Raw genomic sequence first — 23,184 nt, forward strand, 5'->3', positions numbered from 1 at the left:
AGAAGGGAGGCGCATGTGTCCCCCATGGGGACTGCCCAGACCCCCCTTTCCCAATCCCAGTTGCTGCCCCCTAACTACCAACACAGTTGCCCCCAACCCATCAGTTGCCAGTCACCTGTCCATCCCCCACTGCTGCCCCCTTCCCTTATCCAGGGACCTTCCAGCTCCCCCTCCCTTGCACTTTTAATCAGCTCCTCAGAGGGCTCCCTGCTGCCCATGGCAATGGTGGGGGTGGGAGGAACCATTACTTTGTGTTTATGTATTGGACAGTTGTATAAAATCCAGTCCAACAGTCCCCCTTTTCCACTAGTTCGTTAACAACAGTATAAAATCCCCTCAGATCTTGGTGTTTTTCTCTCATGTTATCAAATACGCAGTTTGACACATTTTCTTTGCAAATCTCAAAGATTCATATAAAATACCCTAAACGTTTGCCCCACTGCTCTCTAGTTGTCTATTTCTAATTGAATATGCCCTGAGATTTCCCCCTGTCTCTCTAATTATAAAATACCAAGAAAATCTCAGATTTACACCTTTTCTCAGATTCTTGAACCTGGATATAAAATGTTTGCAAATGTTGCCCATTTCCTCTTTATTCGTTTATCAAATATTGATGTGAAACACTCAGATTTTGCCTCATATCGACAACTGATATAAAATCCCTCTGATTTTCCACTTTCCTCTCTATAATTTGCAAAATGGATCCAAAATCTCTCAGATTTCCACCCTTTCTCTTTCATTTCTGAACGTTGCTCTCAAAGCTCAGGTTTTGCCTTTTTCTATGTCATTATCAAATGTCAGTTAAAAATCGTCTCGGGTTTGGGGCTGTTCCCCTTGTTTCTAAATCCCAGCAACTTCTTCCTTCAAGGGAACCTGTTGCCCTGAGTCCTTCTCCATCCCGGATGTTGTAGGGGGTTAAATTGCCCAGAGATCATCTTTCCCAACTCCTTTGCGAATCATTTGTTCCATCCTTTACCTCTGTTAAAATGTTTGCCGAAGAAAGAGACCAGCCAGATATTTAATACCCATCAAAACCAGAGGCCTCCCCCTATTTGGGGGATCAGTGGTTCCCAGCTGGTAACGGGAGAGTTGGCTGGACTCTTCTTTTTTTCAGCTGGCATGGGATGAGGAGGTCACTCTGAGTGCAGTGTGGGTCCAGAAGTATCCCAAATCCCATGGCAAATGGCCTCTGTGAAGGGTTGCTTCCCGCAGTGCTAAGATGCAGCCACCTCTGGGGTGGATCCAGTGTGGCCATTATTTGCTAGTGACAGGCATGGACATTTCTTACCTATTTTGTCCCTCCAGGCCTTCCATACTCCAGTTCAAGAGACATCCCCCAGGGCTCCCTCTGCCTGTGTGACTGGCCAGCAGGGGGCGGTGGTCACTTTCTATCCACTTCTCAGGCACTGTGAGGTAACAGTGTTGCTGGGTGGGGGTGGGGCTGTGTGGGGAGATAGCAGCTGAAGGGGGATTGTGGTGGGGGGAGGCCTCTGGGTGGCTGGGCAGGGGGTACCCTAGTGAGGTTGGTGGGTTCTGGAGATTTGGGGTTTCAGGGGGTGGTTGTGATGTGCCCAGCCCTGAGGCTGTGGGTCCTGGAGGTGGGTATCGCTGGGGGCCTGGTGGCTGCAGAACAGCCGGGGTGGGCGTCTCTTGGGGAGGCGGGACAGGAGGTTAGAGGGAGCCTGGTGCTGTGCCAGGGGCTCTGTCTGGGCTTCCCCCGCAGACTCCTGGGATCGCTGCCGTGCCCAGTGCACAGAGTGTGTGTGGGAGAATCCCCGGCGCTAGGCCAGGGGGGGCCCCTGTAAAGCATCAGGGGATCCCGCAGGGGAGAGGAGGGGGTGCCAGGCAAAGGGCAGGGCAGATCCTGCTGGAGGGCGGGGGGGGGGGGATCCTAGGCAGGCAGTGAGGGACTGAGTTCCCAGTGGGGATCTCTTTTGTGGGGTCTCTGGCTGTTGGGGTCTCTTGGTGGGGGGAACCCTTTGGGATTCCCAACCTGGCAATGAAGATCTGTTGGGGTCTCTTGGTGGGTGGGGTCTGAGGAGTATCTGAGGTCCCTGGCCAGGGACTCTGGGGGCTGGGTCCCAGGGAGTATCTGGGGGGGGTTTGGCTGGGGCTCTGGGGGCTGCTCCTGACCTTGCTGCTTCTCCCTGATTAGCTTATGCCAGAATTCTGGCTCCAAGCACTGCCCGACATTCCCCGGCCAGGCCCAGTCACTGTGATAACTTTCTAGCCACTTATCAGACACTGTGAGGTGAAATCACAGATTTTTGCTCTTCTCCCCTCTTGAAAACTGCAGGAACTTCCAGTTCCATTGTCCTAGATTGTCCAGTCCATTGTCCAGTCCTTGTCCTGGATGTGGGGGATGAGGGAGGTGGGAAGGGGGTCAGCACTGCCACACAGTGGTCTCTTCCACAGCGTTCTGGACTCATTCTTTCTGAACTCTGGTTTATTGAGACCATTGTTAATCCAGAGTCACTGTATGGAAAGACAAGGAGTGACTCCGGATGGACAGTGGGGCAAATGAGATCAGCAATTCTCCCTGTGAGGAGGGGCTCTCATTAGCTGCTCTCCCCAGAGAGCTAAAGGAGGGAAGCTGCTCAAACGCTCTGTCCCTCTCTGCTCAGGTTACTGGGGTTCAGCTTCCTGGGTCAGACGCTGCAGCCTCCATTTTGATCTGGGAGACCAGGCTTAGCAGCTGCTGCTCCCCCAGCGGGGTTCTGTGCTGGGAAGTGACCTTAATTAAAGCTGCTTCTCTGCCTGGCCCAGGGGATGACTTTCTCCAGCTGGTCCTAGCCCCCTAGGGCAGCCCTGGGCCCTGTTAATACTAAATTCTGATCCAGAGTCTCCAGGTAACTGACAGACCTCAGGGAAAGTGCTGGGGTCTGGCAAGAAAGTGACTCTGCACAAACAGCCCCTCCTCATTTCTCCTCCCAGTAGCAATTGCCAGAAGAAAATCCAGCCATAGGAGAGCAAAGCCCCCAGGAATGGGACTTTCCCAGACAGAGGGGCAGGGAGAGAGGACAGGGGAAGGAGAGACTGAAAGGGGCAGTGGGAGAAATGACACATGTATTGCTGCATCCCTGGGCAGAACCACTTTCCAGTGAACAAAACAAGGATCAGACAGAGGAAAAGCCAGTTCCTGACTCCATATTCCCCCTGCTGGGGTGTAGCTGCTGTGGGGTCAGTGTCCGAGGGAATCCCCCACAGTGACTCATTTGGTTCTGCTCTTTTCTAGCCTTGTGTTCGGAGACAAAGGGCAGGTCTGTGCTACCACTGGATCGGCAGGTAGCGCTCTCCCATCAACGCCAGTACTCCACTGCCTCAAGGGGCGAGTGCGGAGTCGATGGGTTAGCAGCAGCAGTTGGATGCTGCAGTAAGTCGATCTAAGTAAGCCGACTTCAGCTACGCTGTTCTCATAGCTGAAGTTGTGTATCTTAGATCAATCTCCACCTCCAGTGTAGACCAGGGTTTTGTTACGGGGTGGGGGGAGGGAGAAGGGAGGTTAAAAATGTGCCTGTGGGCTTAGCCTGGCAGGAGGCGCCAGGTCTACACTGTAATAAAGAGATCGAGCATGTTCCCAGGATGGCAGAATCTAGGATGTCTGTCATGATGTGAAATTAACTGAGGCCTGTTCTGTAACCCCCACAACTGCCCTTCTCACCCTGCCAGGCTGCAGAATGACGTCCAAGTTTCAGTCAAGCTCATCCCATCCTCCCATGGGACATAGAAGAGAGATGGCTGCAAAGGAGTCAGTCCAGGTAGTGATTATCAAGGGGTTGCTGGTGGGTTCCTGCAGGAGGAGAGGGACAGCAAATACACCAGAGATGGGAAGGTTTGCGCAGTCTGGTTTGGAGGTTGGAGCGGGGCAGGAAATGCACAGGGTGGGGAAAGGGAGGAAGGACAGATTGTGGCAAACATGCTTGGAGTTGTTTAATAAATGGCCTAGACTCTAGGAGCAGACCCATGAGATGAGGAGGTTGAAATGCCCTCAATTCTGGAACAGAAAATAACCCACCTACATGGGGCTGGGAAAACTGACCAGACTCCCGGTGCTGGACCCTGACCCGACTAACCACTGGCTGCTGAGAGATATGAAGGGGGCACCCACCAGTCAGACTTAGGGGAGATTCCCCTCCCTTCATATCCAACTCCTCACAATGAGGAGGTGTTGGGCTTCCTACCAGGGAGCTCTCCCTGGACCCTGCTAGAGGCTCCATCTCCTGTATCAGTCGGTGGCTAGTAGGTGTGTGATGGATCTGCTGGGAGAGACAAGGGGCTCTCTCTTCATCCCCTCACCCTGGTGTTTCCAGGATCCTCTGAGCGGGTGTGGGGTGGGACTCTGACTGTCACCCACCAGAGCTTCCATTTCATTGAAAGTGTGAGTGGTGCAGCAGGTCCTGAGAGTTGGACTCTTGCTCTTTCAGGGGCCGGTGACCTTCGAGGAGGTGGCTGTGTATTTCACCAGGGGAGAAGGGGCTCTGCTGGACCCCGCTCAGAGAGCCCTCTACTGGGATGTCATGCAGGAGAACTATGAGACTGTGACCTCGCTGGGTAAGGGTTTCTGTCCCCTCGGTTCTTGGAAGGGGAAAAGAAGAGATAAGGTTCACACCAGCCCCACAATGCCACCTCTACTCTGTCCTGTTTCTGCATCACCCCAATATGCCAGTGACACACACACACTACCAGAGACCCTCCCCTGCTGCAGAACACTTTGGGAACAGCGCACAGGAGCCGTATCGCACAGTGTCAAATAGCTCCTGTTTGCTCAAGTGAAACTGAGGGTTAGGTCCAGCATAACGTTAGAACATAAGAATGTCCGCACTGGGTCACAGCAAAGGTCCATCTAGCCCAGTATCCTGTCCACTGGCAGTGGCCAACTCCAGGTGCCCTGGAGTGAGTCAACCCAACAGGCAATCACCAAGTGATCTCTCTTCTGCCGTCCATCACCCCCCTCTGACAAACAGAGGCTAAGGACACCATTCCTTACCCATCCTGGCTAATAGCTATTAATGGAGTTAATCTCCATGAATTTATCCAGTTCTCTTTTAAAGCCTGTTATATTCCTAGCCCTCACAACCTCCTCAGGCAAGGAGTCCCACAGGTTGAGTGTGCGTTGTGTGAAGAAGGTTTCTTCTAAACCTGCTTCCTATTCATTTCATTTGGTGATTCCTAGTCCTTGTGTTATGAGGAGTAAATAACACTTCCTTATTCACTTTCTCCATGCCAGTCATGATTTTATAGACCTCTCTCATATCCCCCCTTTGTCTCTCTTCCAAGCTGAAAAGTACCTGTCTTTTTAATCTCACCCCATACAGAAGTTGTTCCATACCCCTAATCATTTTTTTTGTCCTTTTCTGAACCTTTTCCAATTCCAATATATCTTCTTTGAGATGAGGAGACCACATCTGCACGCAGTATTCAAGATGTGGGTGTACTATGGATTTATAGAGAGGCAATGAGATATTTTCTGTCTTATTATCTATCCCTTTCTTAATGATTCCCAACTTTTTGTTTGCTTTTTGACAGCCACTGCACGTTGAGTGGATGTTTTCAGAGAACTATCCACAGTGATGCCAAAATCTCTCGAGTGGAAACAGATAATTTAGGGGTACGTCTTCACTACCGGCCGTATCAGTGGGTAGCAATCGATTTCTCGGGGATTGATATATCGTGTCTCATCTAGACGCGATATATCGATCCCAGAATGCGCTCCTGTCGACTCCGGAACTCCACCAATGCGAACGGCGGTAGCGGAGTCGACATGGGGAGGCACGGACGTCGATCCCGCGCCGTGAGGACGGTAAGTAATTCGATCGAAGGTACTTTGACTTCAGCTACGCTATTTACATAGCTGAAGTTGCGTATCTTAGATCGATTTCCCCCCCCCCCAGTGTAGACCAGCCTTAGACCCCATAATTTTATATGTATAGTTGAGATTGTTTTCCAATGGGCTGCAATATGTGCTATCCTGATATCTAGTGCTGCTGAGCTCCTGCAAGCAGTAATATCCCTGCCCTTCCTGTTCCCTTTCTCCACTGAACCCCACCAGCCCATGCTTCCTGTTCCCAGCTTCCCCAGGACTCTCTCACTGTCTCTGGACCTGTCCATCAACAGGAAGCAGTGCCAGGGAGACTTGCCCTCTCTCTGGAGACTTCGATTTCTGGGACGTGGATTTAGTTTTTCAGTGTTTTTGGAACCGCTTTTCAAACTGAGTGTCTGTGACATTAACTACAGTACAATCTGGACTGTTGTACAGCTGTGTCCCCTCAGTTCTCCAGGCTGGGGTGTCTTTTACAGTACTTTACTGTGAGAAAAGCCACTGCGGGGCAGTTAACACACAGTATCCAGCATGTAACTCACTCCCAACCACACAGTATTGAGTGCTGCTAATCAGTGACTCACAAATTGCAGTACACCACCGGAGAACCCCAGATAATTCTCTGGTCCCAGACTTCCCCCAGAAATGTGCATCTTGCCCTGTCCAGCACACTACTGAACAACGCAAGCTCATATGAAGTCTGTCATTTCATCAGTGGAAAATGACATACACCAGCCTTGTTATCCCAAATGGAGTTTCCAACACACTTTTATTGTTCTATCTAACCAGTGTGTTTGGATTAAGCAAGACTGTTTAAATCTATTTCTTTTTTGTAGTTAAGTGCTTATGCATAATGAGGCATTAAAGTCAGAATTGTTTACAAAAGAAATGCAAGATAAAACACAAATTAATGTTTAACTTGAGAAGCTAAAACGAATTCAAAGCAAATGTTTCTCTCACCATATTCTGAGACAGGATGGCTTTCCTTTCAGCCAAGACTCCCCCTAACCCGCCCCTGCCGCCCAAGTTTAGTTCTTCATGAGTTTTCATGAGCAGAGGGAAAGGGGAGAGAGAGAGAGTCCCAGCATTTTCCTCACCTCTTTTTATAACTCAGTCCTTTGTACTAGAAACAACTTCAGTTCTCAGCTGAGTCATGGTGACAGGCTGTCTGTTGGAGATTTGAGCTTCCAGTGAATGTACGGGCTGGTCTACACTGGGGGAGGGGGGGGGATCGATCTAAGATACGCAACTTAAGCTACGTAAATAGCGTAGCTGAAGTCGAAGTACCTTAGATCGAATTACCTACCATCCTCACGGTGCGGGATCAACGTCCGCGGCTCCCCGTGTCGACTCCGCTACAGCCATTTGCATTGGTAGAGTTCCGGAGTCGACAGGAGCGCATTCTGGGATCAATATATCGCGTCTAGATGAGACGCGATATATCAATCCCCGAGAAATCGATTGCTACCCGCCGATACGGCCGGTAGTGAAGACGTACCCTAAATGTCTTCACACCTTTCCCCTCCAGAGACTGGCTATTTGACCAGCTGTTTGCCTTGCTGTCTCTGAGGAACTGCTCTGTGGGTGTTCCCCAGAACTGTAACTTTTTCAGTAATATCATACAGTAAAATCTCATAACTTTACATACAGTGTTGCTACACATATTTTAACAGAAGGATAATATTCAGTAGATTATGTGTTTTCAAATGATACTTCACAAGCTATACTATGTACCAAATTGGTCATAATTTTCTTGAAGAGTCAACATAGGGGTACAGACTGACACAGTGTCTGTGCGTGTTCCCAGCAGATATGTGGGTATTTCAATCCCTCATAAGCAGAATTATTTGCATCTTCAAGGTCCTGGGGAGCTGGTCCTGGGAATTCACTGGTTTACAAAGTGTGACACTGTATGGAATTGAGGCACTTTATATTATTAATACCAATGTGATAAAATTGCAATCAGTCGTGCTAGATATGCCATGTAAGGTGTCAGTGAAAATGTTATGATTTGCCAAGTATGATAATTTTGTTTCTATGTTTGTATCACCTTTGTATTGTGAGTTATAGACATATAGGGTATATCTGTATTTCCAGACTTGTGCAGCGTTTCTGGGTGACACCTCCAGACATATTGGCATCAGCACTGCCTAGCCTGTTTGATGGCCCATTCAGGGTCATCATCTGTACAAAGAGCCCATGGAAAGGATCGAGGGCAGGGGTGGGCAAGCCTTTTGGGCCAAGGGCCACATCGGGGTTGCAAAACTGTATGGAGGGCCAGGCAAGGAAGGCTCCCCAAACAGCTTGGCCCTCCCCCCTCTGAATTCCTGCCCCGACTGTCCCCCTCAGAATCTCCGACCCATCCAACCCCCCAGCTCCTTGTCCCCTGACCTCCCCCTCCTGAGACCACCCACCCTAACTGCCCTCCCAGGACCCCACTCCCTACCCAGCCCCCCATGCTCCCTGTCCCCTGAATGCCCCAATCCCTGTCCAGACCCCCGGGACTCCCACACCTATCCAACCCTCATGTTCCCTGACACCCCCACCCCCAAAACCTCAGCCCCATCCAACCGCCCCCTGTGCCCTGACTGCTCCCTGGGACTCCCTGCCCCTTATCCAAACCCCCGGCCCTCTTACCTTGCTGCTCAGAACAGCATGTCTGGCAGCCGCATGGACCCAGACATGCTGCTCCCCAGGAGCGTGCGCCCCCAAGCACTACCTGCACAATGGCATGGCTGCAGGGAAGGGGGGACAGGAAGACGGGGAGCTAGCCTCCCCGGCCAGGAGCTCAGGGGCTGGGCAGGACCGTCCGGCGGGCCGGATGTGGCCCCTGGGCCGTAGTTTGCCCTCTCGTGATCTTTCCTGTGTACTGAGAACTCCAAGGCTTTTCTATGCCATGTGCTGTGAACTTGTGTTTGGGACACAGGAAGTACAGGCCACATGGCAAAATGAATGTAAAGGGCAGCTGCATCATCTCCATTTTATCTTCAATCCCCCTTCCTACCTCTGGAGCAACTTCTCTACAAACTGAACCCTGGAACAAAGGACTGAATGACCCATCCAAACTGTGGATGTGTTCCAGACGGACTTTCAAGCCAGCAACTCACCAATACTGCTAAGAACCCAATCTGTAGATTTTGGAATGTATCCGACTGCTTTCCCATTTAACAACTCCCTTTTTCTTTCTATCTTTCTTTTATAATAAACCTTTAGTTTTGATGCTAAAGGTGTAACAATCCTGGTTCTGATGGGACCCAACTGAGAGTGCCAATTCAGGACAAATTGCTTCAAGCGGGGCACTTACAGCGCAAGGCTGGGGTTTTTCCACCTCTAAGGCAAACCAAACCAGCCAGCCAGAGAGGACTTCAGTTTTACCACATTGGCTAATCACAAGTCACACAAGCAATTCCCTTAGACACTCCAGTTTCCCAGTATCACCACCAGTGCCACTTGCTATGGGAACAAATGGTTATGAAAACCAATACCCCAGTAAAAGAAAAAGGTTCTCCCAATCCCAAAGGACCAAGCCCCAGACAAAGGTCAATATACAAATCAGATCTTACTCACAAATCATGCTGTTGCCAATCCTTTAGAATCTGAAACCTAAAGGTTTATTCATAAAAGGAAAAAGAGCTGGAATTGTTTAAATTGAATAAATTCCATACAGTAATGGAAAAGTTCTAGGTTCATCAAGCAGGCTCGGCAGAGCTGATACCAACTTGTCTGGGTTGTCACCAGAAGCATAGCATAAGTTTGCAATACAGACAGTATAGAACCAATATTCATAACTTCAACTACAAAAACGATACACACATACAGACAGCATAATCATAACCAGCAAACCAGAACCTTGTCCTAGACACCTCAAACGCCAGAAGCACAGTTGGTGACTGGTCGGTGAGTTTAACTGCAGTATTAACCACCAGTTTTGGGAGCATCTGCTCTCCCTTTTTCAGCCTGCCCTAACTTTGGCATTTTCAGTGAGGGCTGCCCCAGGCACACCAGGTCCCACTAAGCACTGAAGTTAAATTGATAGAATTTTTCATGACCAAGTCTTATGAAATCAACTGAACTCCTTTGTTTTCTTTCATCTGAGCAGGGTTTCCAGCTTTCCAACCTGATGTGATCTCCCAGCTGGCACAACGGGAAGAGCCATGGATTCCAGACCTCCAGGGTTCAGAGGAAAAACAGATCCTTAGAGCTCCCCGTACAGGTGAGGAAACATTAAACCACCTCAGAATCTGTAAGTGCCTGAAGGAAACATGTGGGATGCCCTACAAAGCCCTTGGGAGGTCTCTCGGTTCATTATTGTCCCTAGCAGGGGTTGGATTCTCCAGGTAAATATAGTTCATGGCTTCCTGTAGATCCTAGCAGACACCAGGGAATAGCTTCCTCCCTTCTCCCTGTGAGTTTGGATGGGATGTGAAGGCTGAATTCATCCCCCTCCTCTCTCCTATTTAGGGGAAGAGTTTGGGGGAGTTCAGTGCCTGATTTTTATTTGACCTCCCTCCAGCACTTGTTTGTGTTTGGCCTTCTCCTTTCCATCCCTGTTTGAGGTTTCTGTCTCTGTCACCCCAGGTGATGCAATGGTAGGTGAGAATGAGGAGCAGAATTCTCATCAGGAAAATGTTGAGCAAGTGGATAAACACAGAGAATTATCACAAAGATCAAAAAGGACCAGGAGTCATGAGCTGGGAAAATCCTGTGAGATTCAGCATGGACCAGAAAGAGAACAGGGAAGCCAACCAGGGGAGAAAATTGGTAAATGTATTTCCTGTCCAGGAACTCAGAAGGACCTTAAGGAAACCACAACACAGCAAGAAATCCTCAGGGGAAAGAGAAAAAATACATGCACTGAGTGTGGGAAAAGCTTACGTGATTATTCAGCCCTTATCAGTCATCAGAGAATCCACACAGGGAAACGGCTCTATGAATGCAGGTTTCAGAGTAGCAGCCGTGTTAGTCTGTATCCGCAAAAAGAACAGGAGTACTTGTGGCACCTTAAAGACTAACAAATTTATTTTAGCATGAGCTTTCGTGAGCTATAGCTCACTTCTTCGGCTCACGAAAGCTCATGCTAAAATAAATTTGTTAGTCTTTAAGGTGCCACAAGTACTCCTGTTCTTTCTATGAATGCAGTGAGTGTGGGAAAAACTTCACTTGCAGATCACACCTTATTGGGCATCAGAGAATCCACACAGGGGAGAGGCCCTATGAATGCCATTAGTGTGGGAAAAACTTCACTCGCAGATCAAGCCTTTCTGAACATCAGAGAATCCACACAGGGGAGCGGCTCTATGAATGCCGTGAGTGTGGGAAAAACTTCACTCACGCATCATCCATTATTAGGCATCGGAGAGTCCACAAAGGGGAGAGGCCCTTTGAATGCAGTGAGTGTGGAAAAAGCTTTACTTAAAGATCAGGTCTTTTTCGGCATCAGAGAATCCACACAAGGGAGAGACCCTAACACTGCACTAAGTGTGGGACTACCTTCTCTTGGCACTCAGACCATGTTAGGCATCAGAGAATCTGCAAGGGAGATCAATACGATAAAAACCTCTAGGGTTACCATTATTTTTGTTTCTTTAATACTTTTCCTGATTCCCACATAGTAACTTTTAAAGCTGTTTGACTGTTTGCAGCACCATTATCCCAGTTTGTCCAGTTGATTGGCCCATTTTTGCCTTTTGCAGTTCTCCCTGTTGTAAGGTGGACAAATAGGTCTCTAATTCGAGTGTGCTCTTCCTATCGGGAACCAGGGAGCATCACACTAATACCATTCCTCCTTTTTCAGAGTTATCATTAGAATGTGATGTTATTAATATGACCTGGGACTGTATAGATCAGTGGTGTCCAATAGAAATTCGATGCTAGCCACATTGCTAGCCACACTTGTGGTTTTGAATTTTTCTTATTAGCCATATTATAAAAAAGCCCCATCTATTGGCTACAGTTCAATAGCCTATTAGCCACATGTGGCTAGTGGCGAATGTATTGGACACCACTGGTTTAGGTCACTGTTTTAACTAAGGTCCTGTAGTGGCACCAAATCTTGTATAAAGTGGTTCAAATAAGATGTCTAAGACAGGTTCTGATTTGCTGGTTATGTTTATGCTGTCTCTATGCATGTATCATTTCTGTATTTAAAGTTATCAGTATTTTCTCTAGACTGTCTGTATTTCAAGCTTGTGCTATGCTTCTGGGTGACACCCCAGACAATTTGTCAGCAGCACTGCCTTGCCTCCTTGATGGCCATTAAGGACCATCAGCTACACAACTGACCCATAGAGAGATGGCAGATACCCCTTGTGCAGGGACATGCCTATGGATAGAACGCTGAGGTTTCTCCAGGCCATGTGCTGGATAGCTTGTTTTTGGAACAAAGAAAGCAGAGGCCATATGGCAAGAGACTATAAAAGACTGCTGCATCTCCTCCATCTCATGTTCAATCCTGCTTCTTGCCCGTGGAGGAGCTTTGCTACAAACTGAAGCTCTGAACAAAGGACTGACTGACCCATCCCAGCTGTGGATGGACTCCAGGGACTTAATTTGAACCTGCAGTTTATTCCATCACTGCTACAAGCCTGAACCAAGAAGTTTGCGGTTACTGTATGTAATTGATTCCGTTTAATCAATTCTAGCTCTCATCTACATATATATATATATATATATATATTCTTTTTATGAATAAACCTTTAGATTTTAGATTCTAAAGGATTGGCAACAGCGGGATTTGTGCATAGTATCTGATTTGTATATTGAGCTGGGTTTGGGGCTTGGTCCTTTTGGATCAGGAGAACCTTTTTTCTTTTACTGGAGTGTTGGTTTTCATAACCATTCATCCCCATAACGGGTGGCACTGGTGATGATACTGGGAAGCTGGAGTGTCTAAGGAAATTACTTATGGTTAACCAGTGGGTTGAGACCAAAGTCGTCTCTATTTGGCTGGTTTGCTGCCATAATAATAAAGGAAACCCATCCTTGGGCTGTGACTGCCCCGTTCTAAGCAATTTGTCCTGAATTGATACTCTCAGTTGTGTCCCGCCAAAGGCAGCATCGTTACAGAGAGTCACCAATGATGCAGATTGTATCCTTGCCAGTTGTTCTCACGTTGCTCTGGGTTGTGCTGAAGCGCTGTTATATTGGGAACTTTTCAAATTGTATTTAAATGAGGAGGAGCAGGGGCAGGAAAAAAGTGTCATTTCATCCTCTCTGACACTGGAAGGAGATGGGCTGACTCAGATTCCCTCCTTACTCATCATTGCAGAACTGTTACCTTTTTTCTGAGATGTGCAGAGTTTATCTTTATCACATTCTATCCTTCCAGTTCTGAGAGTGTCATGTGATAGAGTTCTCAGCTGTCTGTGTTTGGAGTTAATGTTTTGACTTCTTTAATCCTATACCAGAGTCCCTCTGACTGGAGATGAAAGTGTAAAAGACCTGGAAGGGGAATTCAAATAGATCCCAAATACAGTGTGATCATTGGGAGTTTAAATCCCAGGTTCCATCTATTGGTAAAGCCACTTCTGGCCAGGTGGCTGTTTTTCCCCCCATTATGGGGATGCTGGGATACTAAAAATGTTGCATATAACATAACTGACTATTGAGACAGTGCTGAGCGAAGTATGTTTGAATGGATCAGAGGAGAATATGATGGGAGAATCTCGTGTCCTGATTCTGAATAATTGGATGTAACCTGCTCTGGAATTTCACTTGACACTTTCATTGTCATGAATTCTCTCTCTCTGTCATGTGGGTCTCAATCTTTCGTGAAGGTGGTTTCTTCACCCAATTGGATATTAGTTCAGTTTGATGGGCTGTAGCTCAGGTTTATTGGAGAATTTAAGACAAAGGACCATTTGTGAAAATCGTCATTTTTCACTTCAGCTTTGCTTTTCCCCATCCCTCCATGATGATATGGAGAAAAATCAAGTGCAGTTATGTCAACAGGAGAGAACTCTCCAATTTACTGGACATGCTAACAAACAAACAGCGGTGATTTTAAATCTCCACCCGGAAATGGTGAACAACAGCAGAACCCCAACTAATTGAAGGAAGTGCATCTGATCACAGTGTAGCTCAATTGTTGAAGTCAATATTGTCTGATGATCTGGGGAGAGAATTCCATGGTAAGTGGTTTTGAACTAGGCAAAATGTCCAGGTATTTGGTTCCCAAAGCATTTATAACCCAGGCTCTACAGAAGATCTCTCCTAGCTAATGCTGTGGTATGGGAGATACTGCCCTTCATGACACAGATGTTGAGGAAATGAAGTTGGGGGGTTGTTGAATTTATCTTTTGTAGGTGCTAAAAATGCATATAAAATTAAATCAGTGTTGAAAATCTAATAGCTATTTTTGGTAATAGAAACTTCAGCTCTGGTAACTAACAGAGATTCTGATCCAGCCCTCTATCCAGTCCCGTGACTGGAACTGTGCCACAAAATTAAAGAAAAGCTCGGCATGTTTCGGGAAGCCATTCCTCACTAACACTGAGATTTTGAGAGGTTTTGTAAAGGATTCTGCTTCAGAGAAGTGTAAATTTACCCTATCCAAGGCCAAAGATTTGGAACAAACTGGTGTTTCATAGAATCATAGAATGTCAGGGTTGGAAGGGACCTCAGGAGGTCATCTAGTCCCACCCCCTGCTCAAAGGGGGAACTAATCCCCAGACAGATTTTTGCTCCAGATTCCCAAAGTGGCCCTCTCAAGGATTGAGCTGACAACCCTGGGTTTAGCAGGCTAATGCTCAAACCACTGAGCTCCCCCTCCCCAAGAGAGTGGACCCCCAGTTCTTGTTTTCCAACCCAGTAAAGGAAACTATGGCGACCAATGACCCAAGGAAAATTGTACATCTCCACTTCCTAGTTCAGTGTCACTGATGACAGTTCCAAAGGATTCCAGGGTTAGATTGAGAACAATCATCTTTCACCATTTGGATGGAAAGAGAGAGTGCTTCATAGGACATTCCTTTCCCATGGATCCCAAACTGGCTGCCTGATTGGGTAACAAGGACTTTCAGGCTGTAGAAATGATGGTAACCAATGAGGCAACAAATGTGTCAGGCTCCAATTTCAGACTTCGGGATACACACATGTTCAGTCCTGATTCTACGGTTCTGTCTGACACTATGCCTACACAATAAAGCTGATGTTGGTGCTGCTGAAACAATGTAGCTGCGCTGCTGTAGGACTGCTAATAAAGACGCTCTAAGCCAATGGGAGAGATCTCTCCTGTCTGACTTTATTATTCCAGCCCCCGCAAGCAGCGGCGGCTGTGTTGGCAGGAGAAACTCTCCTGCTGATGTAGCACTATCTACACAGGGGGCTAGGGCTGTGTAACTACTTTGCTCAACTGTGTGGATTTTTCACACCTCTGAGCAATATAGTTATACTGATCAATGTCTTTAGTGTAGACCTGACCTTAGTTTTCTCTTGTGTTTGCATTTAAATCACTTCTCTACTCCTCCTACTTTGAAAGATTAAAAAGTGTGAAAAGAGAGGTATTTGTCCTCATGATGCAAACATTCCCACATAGGAGGGCCCTTCCACCAGCACACATGGCAGAAGATCCTGAGCTATATGAACTCACAAAAGTGGTTGGGACCTACGCTGGGACAAACCACATGTTGAGCCATAGTTCAGTTGTTGGCAATGGGGATTAGAAGAAAACCAACATATATGACAAGAATGTTTGTTCTTTGACTATGTTGCTGTTACCAATTAAAATGAAATTATAGGTGAAGTTCTTGGTTTAGAGCAAGAGACTACTTGAGTGATGATCTGAATTACTTTGGAAATAATTCAGGAAATGATGACTAATCTTGAAACGTTAATTTGATTTAATCTATTCCCTGCAGTGTAAGGCGTTCTGATAGAAAACCTCCCTCCAAAGATTGGGGTGGTAGAATGTGTGTGAGAATGAGTGTATAAGAGAATATTGACTTTAATTTTTTTGTATTTCAAATAAAACTTATTTTGCTTAGCTTTAAAGTCAATTCCTATTAAAAGGAAAACTACTCAAGGAGACAAGTTGTATAACTTTTTACCCATTTAGACTGTAAGCGTCACTGACTTCCCCACTTCTCTAATTTGCAAAGGAAAGGCATGAGATCTGTCATAGGATGTGTCCAGCAGGTAGGAAAGTTGCAATTGTCAACCATCAATATCAAGGAAAAGGCTGATTACTCCATTTCCTTTCATGTCAAAAAGCCAGCTAGAGGCTGGTCTACACCGAAAAGCTACGTTGACATGGCCACATCTCTCAGGGATGTGAAATCCATGCCACTGAGAGTAGTTGTTAATGTGAGCTAAGCCCCGGGGTAGACAGTGTTAGGTTGTCAGAAGAATACTTCCCATGTTGGAAGTGTAGACACAGCCTTAGACAGGTGGATCCCCTCTGGGAAGCGAGTCATGACATCAATTCCAATTTTGACCCATCTCCCTGTATGTAAGAAAGCTGCTAGTGTGGAGGGCTGAGCTAGCTGTCCGATCGCCTGGTTCCTCAACTGTAGCTACAGCCCTTAGTGTCCATCAGTCCAAAGACAGAGAAATGGAGAGTTCCAACCATTGTCCTTTTAGTGTTGTCGGAGAAAAATATAGTTCTCACTCTCTGGCTGGGTGCAGCAAAGTCAGATACTTTATTTCTCAAGCAATTTCATAGAGGGAGAGAGTGCACTAGAACACGGTTTCCCCTCCTAGGCAGGTTTCTCTACAGTTAAATTCCAACAGCATTTATACCTTTTGTTACAGACACTAATAAGCAACAGCTGCATTTTGTTTATACATAGGTCATCTTGACATCTTATTTTTCTCACTTCTATTTAGACACTAGTCTACATTCCTCATTATCGACACAAGGTCGCAACAACTTCTCACACAGTTCTTTCCCATTCGGCTCACACAATCCTCACTTCTACAAATCTCGTGTTGTTATGGTTACAGCTAGCCTGACTCTTGCTAACAGAGACTGTCATGCATTGAAATCCCCTTCAAATCCCTGTCAGTTCTTGCTCTACTTCCACATCTCCCCCCTTTTGGACTTCTAGTACAACAAATATTCTCAAACCTCTGTTTGCATTAAGCCATGGATTTCAGATTCTGCACCAGATGTTTCAACTCTAGGGGTTTTAATTGGATGTGATTAGCCTGGACATAAAAGGTATTACTGTTATCACGTCCTTTACAACAACAACAACAACATAATCCTAAACTAAATAACAACAATACAAGCAGTAACATTCTCACAGTAATATGATGGGGTGGTTGTACAGTTTTAGTCACAAAGCACAATACATCATACTTACTACATAAAGCAGACCCTCTATAAGCTGTATGAAAGGCATTCTTTTCAACTTGATATATATTTTGAAGCATGTGAATTTGCCCTTGTACTTCAGAGATTCTTTGAACCTCTGGTAACAATGAAAACAAATCTTGAAACCATTCAGGTACTAAACTAGTCCAATTAAAGGGTATCTGGAACCTAAGGGCTACTTGTAAAATGCTATCTGCAGGCCAGTAAATAATATGATTGCCTGCAGCAAGTGGTGAGATTAAAATGTATATCTCGCAACATGGTGATTTTAACATACACACAGCTATCATCATTAGCTTGAAAAAGTAGGTGTCCTGTCAGGGTAGTTCCTTGTTCCCTACCCTCCCAGCAAACGTTATCATGAACAGTGACAACTTCCCCTGGTTTCACTTTACGTATACACTGAAGCTGGGGGAGTTCTAACAGCCAAAATGTCCATTGACTCCCTAACCCCACCAAATGTCGAGTGTTATTCCAGGAGCGCTAACAGCAAATCGGCTAGGCATACCAGGTGGTCTAATCGCCCAGCAGCTACATCAAACCCCTGTGTGGCTGGCAGGAATGAACACAAACACTCCCTGGTATCTGACGAGATGTTTAGTTTTACCCTTGGTAAATGACAAGGTTAAAGGGAAATATGGTGGTGCCAAATATAAAGAATGAAACACGAAACACCTGGCAATTTGCTGCCCAGGCCTATCTCAGCAAGCAAGGCATTCTGTTTACCCAGCTTTCTCTTAGCTGGTCACTATTTGCTAGGCCTCTGGTCCTTTGACCATATTCTGGAAAAGAGCTGGCACAATCCATAGACCAGGTTGTTATATAAAATGCACATGGATTTTAACCCTTCACATACAGTAATGGCAAAGTTCTTGGTTCAGGCTTGTAGCAGTAATGGAATAAACTGCAGGTTCAAATCAAGTCTCTGGAGAACATCCACAGCTGGGATGGGTCATTCAGTCCTTTGTAGAGAGATTCAGTTTGTAGCAAAGTCCCTCCAGAGGTATGAAGCAAGACTGAAAATAAGATGGAGATGAGGCAACAGCCTTTTATAGCCTCTTGCCATGTGGTCTTTGCTTTCTTTGTCCCAAGGACACTCTATCCAGCATGTGGCACAGAAAAACCTTAGAGTTCGTCCATAGGCAGGTCCCTGCAGACCTTGCTGAGTAACAAGGTGTATCTGCCTTCTCTCAATGGGGCGATTGTATAGCTGATGGTCCTTAATGGGCCATTAACCAGGCCAGGCAGAACTGACACCAACTTGTCTGGCTGGGGTGTTCCCCAGAAGCAGAGCACAAGTTTGAAATACAGGCAGCATAGAGCCAATATTCATAACATCAACTACAAAAATGATAGACATCTAGAGATAGCATCATTATAATCAGCCAATCAGAACCTCTCCATAGACCTCTTACACGACACCTTTCTACAATATTGGCTGCAAATATAGAACAGCGGTCGCAACGGTGATCTATATAGTTACAGATTATGTCAATAATGTCACAGGAGGTGACATGGCATCAGTGAGACTGATATTGGAATACTGCCTCCAGATTTGATGTCCTCATTTGAACAAGATGTTGTGAAATTGGAGCTGGGGCAGCAAAGAGCCAATGTTCTGAGGGCTGGAGAAAAATGCCTTCTAGTGAGCTATTGAAAGAGCTCAACCTGTTTAGCTTATCAAAAGAAGATTGAACGGTGACTTCATTGAAGTGTTGAAGTGCCTTAATGGACAGAAAAGATTGGGTATTAAAGGGCTCTTTAATCTAGCAGAGAAAGGCCTAACAAGACCCAATGGCTGGAAGGTGAAAAGAAACAAATTCATATTACAACTAAGGCACAAGTAGTCAACAGCGAGGATGATTCATCACAGGAACAAGCTACCAAGGAAAGTGGTGGATTCGCCATCTCCTGATGTCATTTAATGAAGACTAGATGCCTTTCTGGAATGTGTTTGCCCCAAAAGTAGCTCTTGTGTCCTACAGGAGGCCTGTGATATGCAGGGGGGGGTCAGATTAGATACTCTAATGGTCTCTTCTGGTCATAAAGATGACTAATTTCTGAAAAACCGAGTGTAGCACTGGGAGCAGCGTCTGATGTTTCCCTGTCTAGCCAGCTTGCTGCCTAGAACGAACGCTCCTTGAGTGGGGTGATCCCCAGGGAGTAGCTCAAACCTCCAAAGTGCCTGACCAAGGGCAGGACATTAGCCCAGAAAGGGAGGGGTGTGGTAGTGACATCACAAAGGCCTTTTGCAGGACCTCAGACTATTGGTCCAAGGTGGTGGGGAGGTGGTGACTTCACAGAGAGATGCTGACATCAGCCAGGCAGGACAGGGGCAAGGGGCCAGGGAAACCTCAGAGACCCCTGTGGCTTTGCTTCAGCAAGTCTCCTTCACCAGGTCTCTCTCTGAGGACTGAGGGAGTATTCGGGCTCACGGACGTGAGCGCCAGGAGGAACCTCTTTTGAGTTTTCTCCTTCCCTTTCAGTGATTTTACTAGAAAACAGCCGTCCCTGTTTAGAAGGTAAGAGCCTCCTGGAGGTTTGAAACCTGTTCAGTCTGATCTATCTGGTGACAGTTGAATTCTAGGCATGGAAAACAAGAGCTTAAGGAGGCAGAATTTTATTGCGCACCTGGGATTTTGTCCCTTAGAATCACTGGGGACATTGGGGTTTGTTCTATGTGTTTCCCCTTTTCCTCCCTCCATCCCTCCCTCCTGTCTCTTGCTTCTTTTGTCCTTTCTCCTGTTCCCCTCACAACACCAGGAGGAGTGTGTGTGTGTGTTGCGGGTGAGTGCTCTGCAGCTCCCACTGTGGGAGGTCCACCCAAAAATGTGGGGCTGAAATAGTGCTCGGGCAGTGATCCCCACCAGTGACCTGGGCCATCCTTTGGGCTCTCTGGTGAGAACCCTCAGCCGCCCGTCCTCAGTCTCTACCCTGATTGGCTGAGCAGGGGGTTATTGACAGGGAGGAGACTCAGGTCCCTGTTGGTCTCTTTTAAGACCAAGGAAATAAGTCAGAACCAGTTCTATGTTTGATTAATTTTGCTGCTGCTCTGCATTAATGGTCTCTGAGCAGTTCATGATTCTCTCTAACATTGCAGTTCTCCTCAAATACTTGGTGAATAATTCCTGTACACTGTTGTTGGTCTGGAGCTCATCTGAGAGCACTTTACTCAGGTCATTCAATGTCTGAAATTCAAGATCCGATGGTTAGTTTGAAAATCAGGGCTCTTGGGTCCTGTTCCCAACTCTGCCACTGACTGGCCGTGTGACCTAAGACAAGTCAATTCTCCTTTCTCAGCCTGAGCTTCTCCCTCTTTCGAGTAGGGATAAAAATGATCCTCTCCTACCTATCTCATGGTGGGTGAAGGATGGGGATCCATTGGAGAGTGTCACTAGGAGCAGTGCATAATATGAGGTGTCCTATCACATTTACTCAGAGCAGATTATGACATAATAGAATAGCTGAAATAGTCTATTTGATTTGTTTTTTTTATTTTGAAATTGTTAAGAGCAGCAACGACTTAGCTCAGACTGAAGCATCTTATCTAATGTTTGAGATCGAAGTGTCTCCTCTTTGTGTGCGATGAGACAATTTAACACACTGTGACAAACAGGAGATGCTTTTGTTTTGCAACAAAATATTTTTGCAAAGAACTTTTATCCCACTTGTTATGATTTCGAGAAACAAACTGGTTTAGTCTGAATGGGATTTTTTGACAGAAACGGTTTGAATGAAATTTCCCCACCATCTCGATTCCTGGGCTCTATCCCTGCCTCTGGAGTTTTTTTGTCTGTTAGAACAGGAGTTGGAACTGGTGGCTTCTCTTTCTGGCTCTGCCACTGCCTTGCTGTGTAGGCCCTTGGGTAGGTCATTTCCCTTCTCTGGAGCTCAGGCTCCTCCCCATCTGCCCAGTGGGAACAGGGACAGTTCTTGAGCTCTGGACAGTCGTGAGCCTGAGTGAGATAAGGGGCGTTAAAGCCCTCTGTGAAGGAGAAAGGGGAGTTTCACGGTGTTTAGCACCAAGGAATTCTAAAGTTTGCTAAAATGTCTAGTCTGCGGAAACAAGAAATGGTCGGGGCCAAACTTTTTAACCACCGCCTTTCTTAAAGCCCATTCAGGGATGTGAGTCCCTGTCTCTTAGGTACCTGGGGTTCTTTGCCAGCAGGAGAGAAGAGGTTCCTGCCTCCATTTTTGTGGCCTTAACAAACAAGGTGTTGTGCCCCAGTTCTCGTCTGAGATCCCTGAAAAAGAACATCTTCTCATCCATGAACAAGACAGGACCTATCTTTGAAAGGGGAACAAAGAGACCCCTGGGACTTGCAGACTAGCCAGCCTCACTTCCATAGCTGGAGAGATACTGGAATATATTCTTAAACAATCAGTTTGTCAGCAGCACGTACAGGATAATTTGGTTCTTAGGACGAGTGAGCATGGATTTGTCAAGAACAAATCATCCCAAACCCAGCCTCTTTCCTTCTTTGGCAGGGTTCCGGGCCTAGTGGAGGTGGGTGAACAGTAGATGGGATCTATCTCTGGGTTACTAAAGCTTTTGACACAGTCCCACAGGACATTCTCACAAGCAAACAAGGGAAATGTGGTCCATCTGCAATCAGTGTCATGTGGGTGCAGAGCTGGTTGAAAGCCCAGACTCCAGGGGCCCTTCTCCAGGTTTGGCTGTCCGACAGAGAGGGGGCACCTAGTGGGTCCAGCAGGGATCAGTCCGGGGTCCGGTACTAGTCAATAGTTTCATGAATGATTTGGAAGATGGAGTGGAGAGCAGCTTCTAAAATGTGCAACTGACACCAAGCACTTTGGAGCTCAGGACTGGAATTCAAAACACCCGTAACAAATTGGAGACTTGGTCTTCCTGAGCCAAACCCCATGGCTGGGCCCCTCTCTTTAGACTGGGCTGACGTGAAACCCCAGAGCCAGACACTCCTCCTGGGCAGCGCGCTCCGACCTGGAATGGTCAGATGCTGCTTAGCGCTGTCAGAGCAGCTGTGGCTGGGGGATTCTCCCAGCACTTTCCACTAGCAGGAAGGTACGAAATCCCCATTTGCCTGCTGGGGACAGAGCCCTAGAGGGGGGAGCAACTTGCCCAGAGTCCCCCAGGAAAAGGAAAACAACCAGCAGTGGAACCAATAGGAAACCCAGCAATGGAACCCAGGAGTCCTGGGGGGGTGCTAGGGTGACCAGATGTCCCAATTTTGGGGTCTTTTTCTTATCTAGGATCCTATTACCCCCCACTCCCTGTCCTTTCACACTTGCTGTCTGGTCACCCTAGGGTGTGCACATGTGTGGGTCCCAGCTGCTCCCTGCCCTCCTCATTGAAGCAGGTGTGCAGGGTTACTGCCCTGGGAACTGCAGGGCACCAGTGGCTATGGGGCTGGCTGCAGGTAGGGGCTGGCTGTGGGCAGGGCAGGGAGTGCGGGGCTGGCCGCAGGCAGGGGCTGGCTGCGGGCAGGGCAAGGGGTGCGGGGCTGGCTGTAGGCAGGGCAGGGAGGTGCAGCAGGGGTTGGCTGGAGCCGGGGCGTGCGGGGCTGGCTGGAGACAGGGGCTGACGGCAGGCAGGGCAGGGGGTGCGGGGCTGGCTGGACGCAGGGGCTGGCAAAGGGCCGGGCAGGGGGTGCGGGGCTGGTTGCAGACAGGGGCTGGTTGCAGACAGGGCATGGGGGTGCAGCAGGGGTTGGCTGGAGCCGGGGCGTGCGGGGCTGGCTGGAGACAAGGGCTGGCTGCAGGGAGGGCAGGGGGTGGAGGTCTCGCTGAAAATGTCCTGAGAGGTATTTTAAGGTGAAGATAACGCCATGGTTACCAGTTGACTGGCACATCCTGGGTTAAAGAAAGGAAGGGACCTGGAGTTAATAGTCTGAAGTATTTGTGTTACCAGCCCTGTCGCTATCTGACCCCCCTTCAGTGCGGAGCAGGTGTGTACGGTGCTGTGTGAAGCGCACAGACCCCTGCAGAGCAGGGGCAGCTGTTTCCATGGCAGAGAGCCTGGCACTTAGGAGACTTTCTTGACTTGCTGTTCTGAAGCAATTCAGTAAAATAA

General features: G+C 47.4%; 1 long non-coding RNA gene across 1 annotated transcript; it reads left to right on the forward strand.

Annotated features, from left to right (window-relative positions):
• Positions 1 to 1,379: 1,379 nt before the first annotated feature.
• LOC123358083 lies at positions 1,380 to 4,470 on the forward strand. The gene is made up of 3 exons (XR_006575640.1): positions 1,380 to 1,413; positions 3,670 to 3,758; positions 4,425 to 4,470. It is a non-coding gene; the product is annotated as an uncharacterized LOC123358083 (long non-coding RNA).
• The last annotated feature ends 18,714 nt before the right edge of the window (positions 4,471 to 23,184 follow it).

The sequence above is a fragment of the Mauremys mutica genome, unplaced genomic scaffold, assembly GCF_020497125.1.
Source record: "Mauremys mutica isolate MM-2020 ecotype Southern unplaced genomic scaffold, ASM2049712v1 001391F_np12_obj, whole genome shotgun sequence".
Classification (NCBI taxonomy): domain Eukaryota; kingdom Metazoa; phylum Chordata; order Testudines; family Geoemydidae; genus Mauremys; species Mauremys mutica.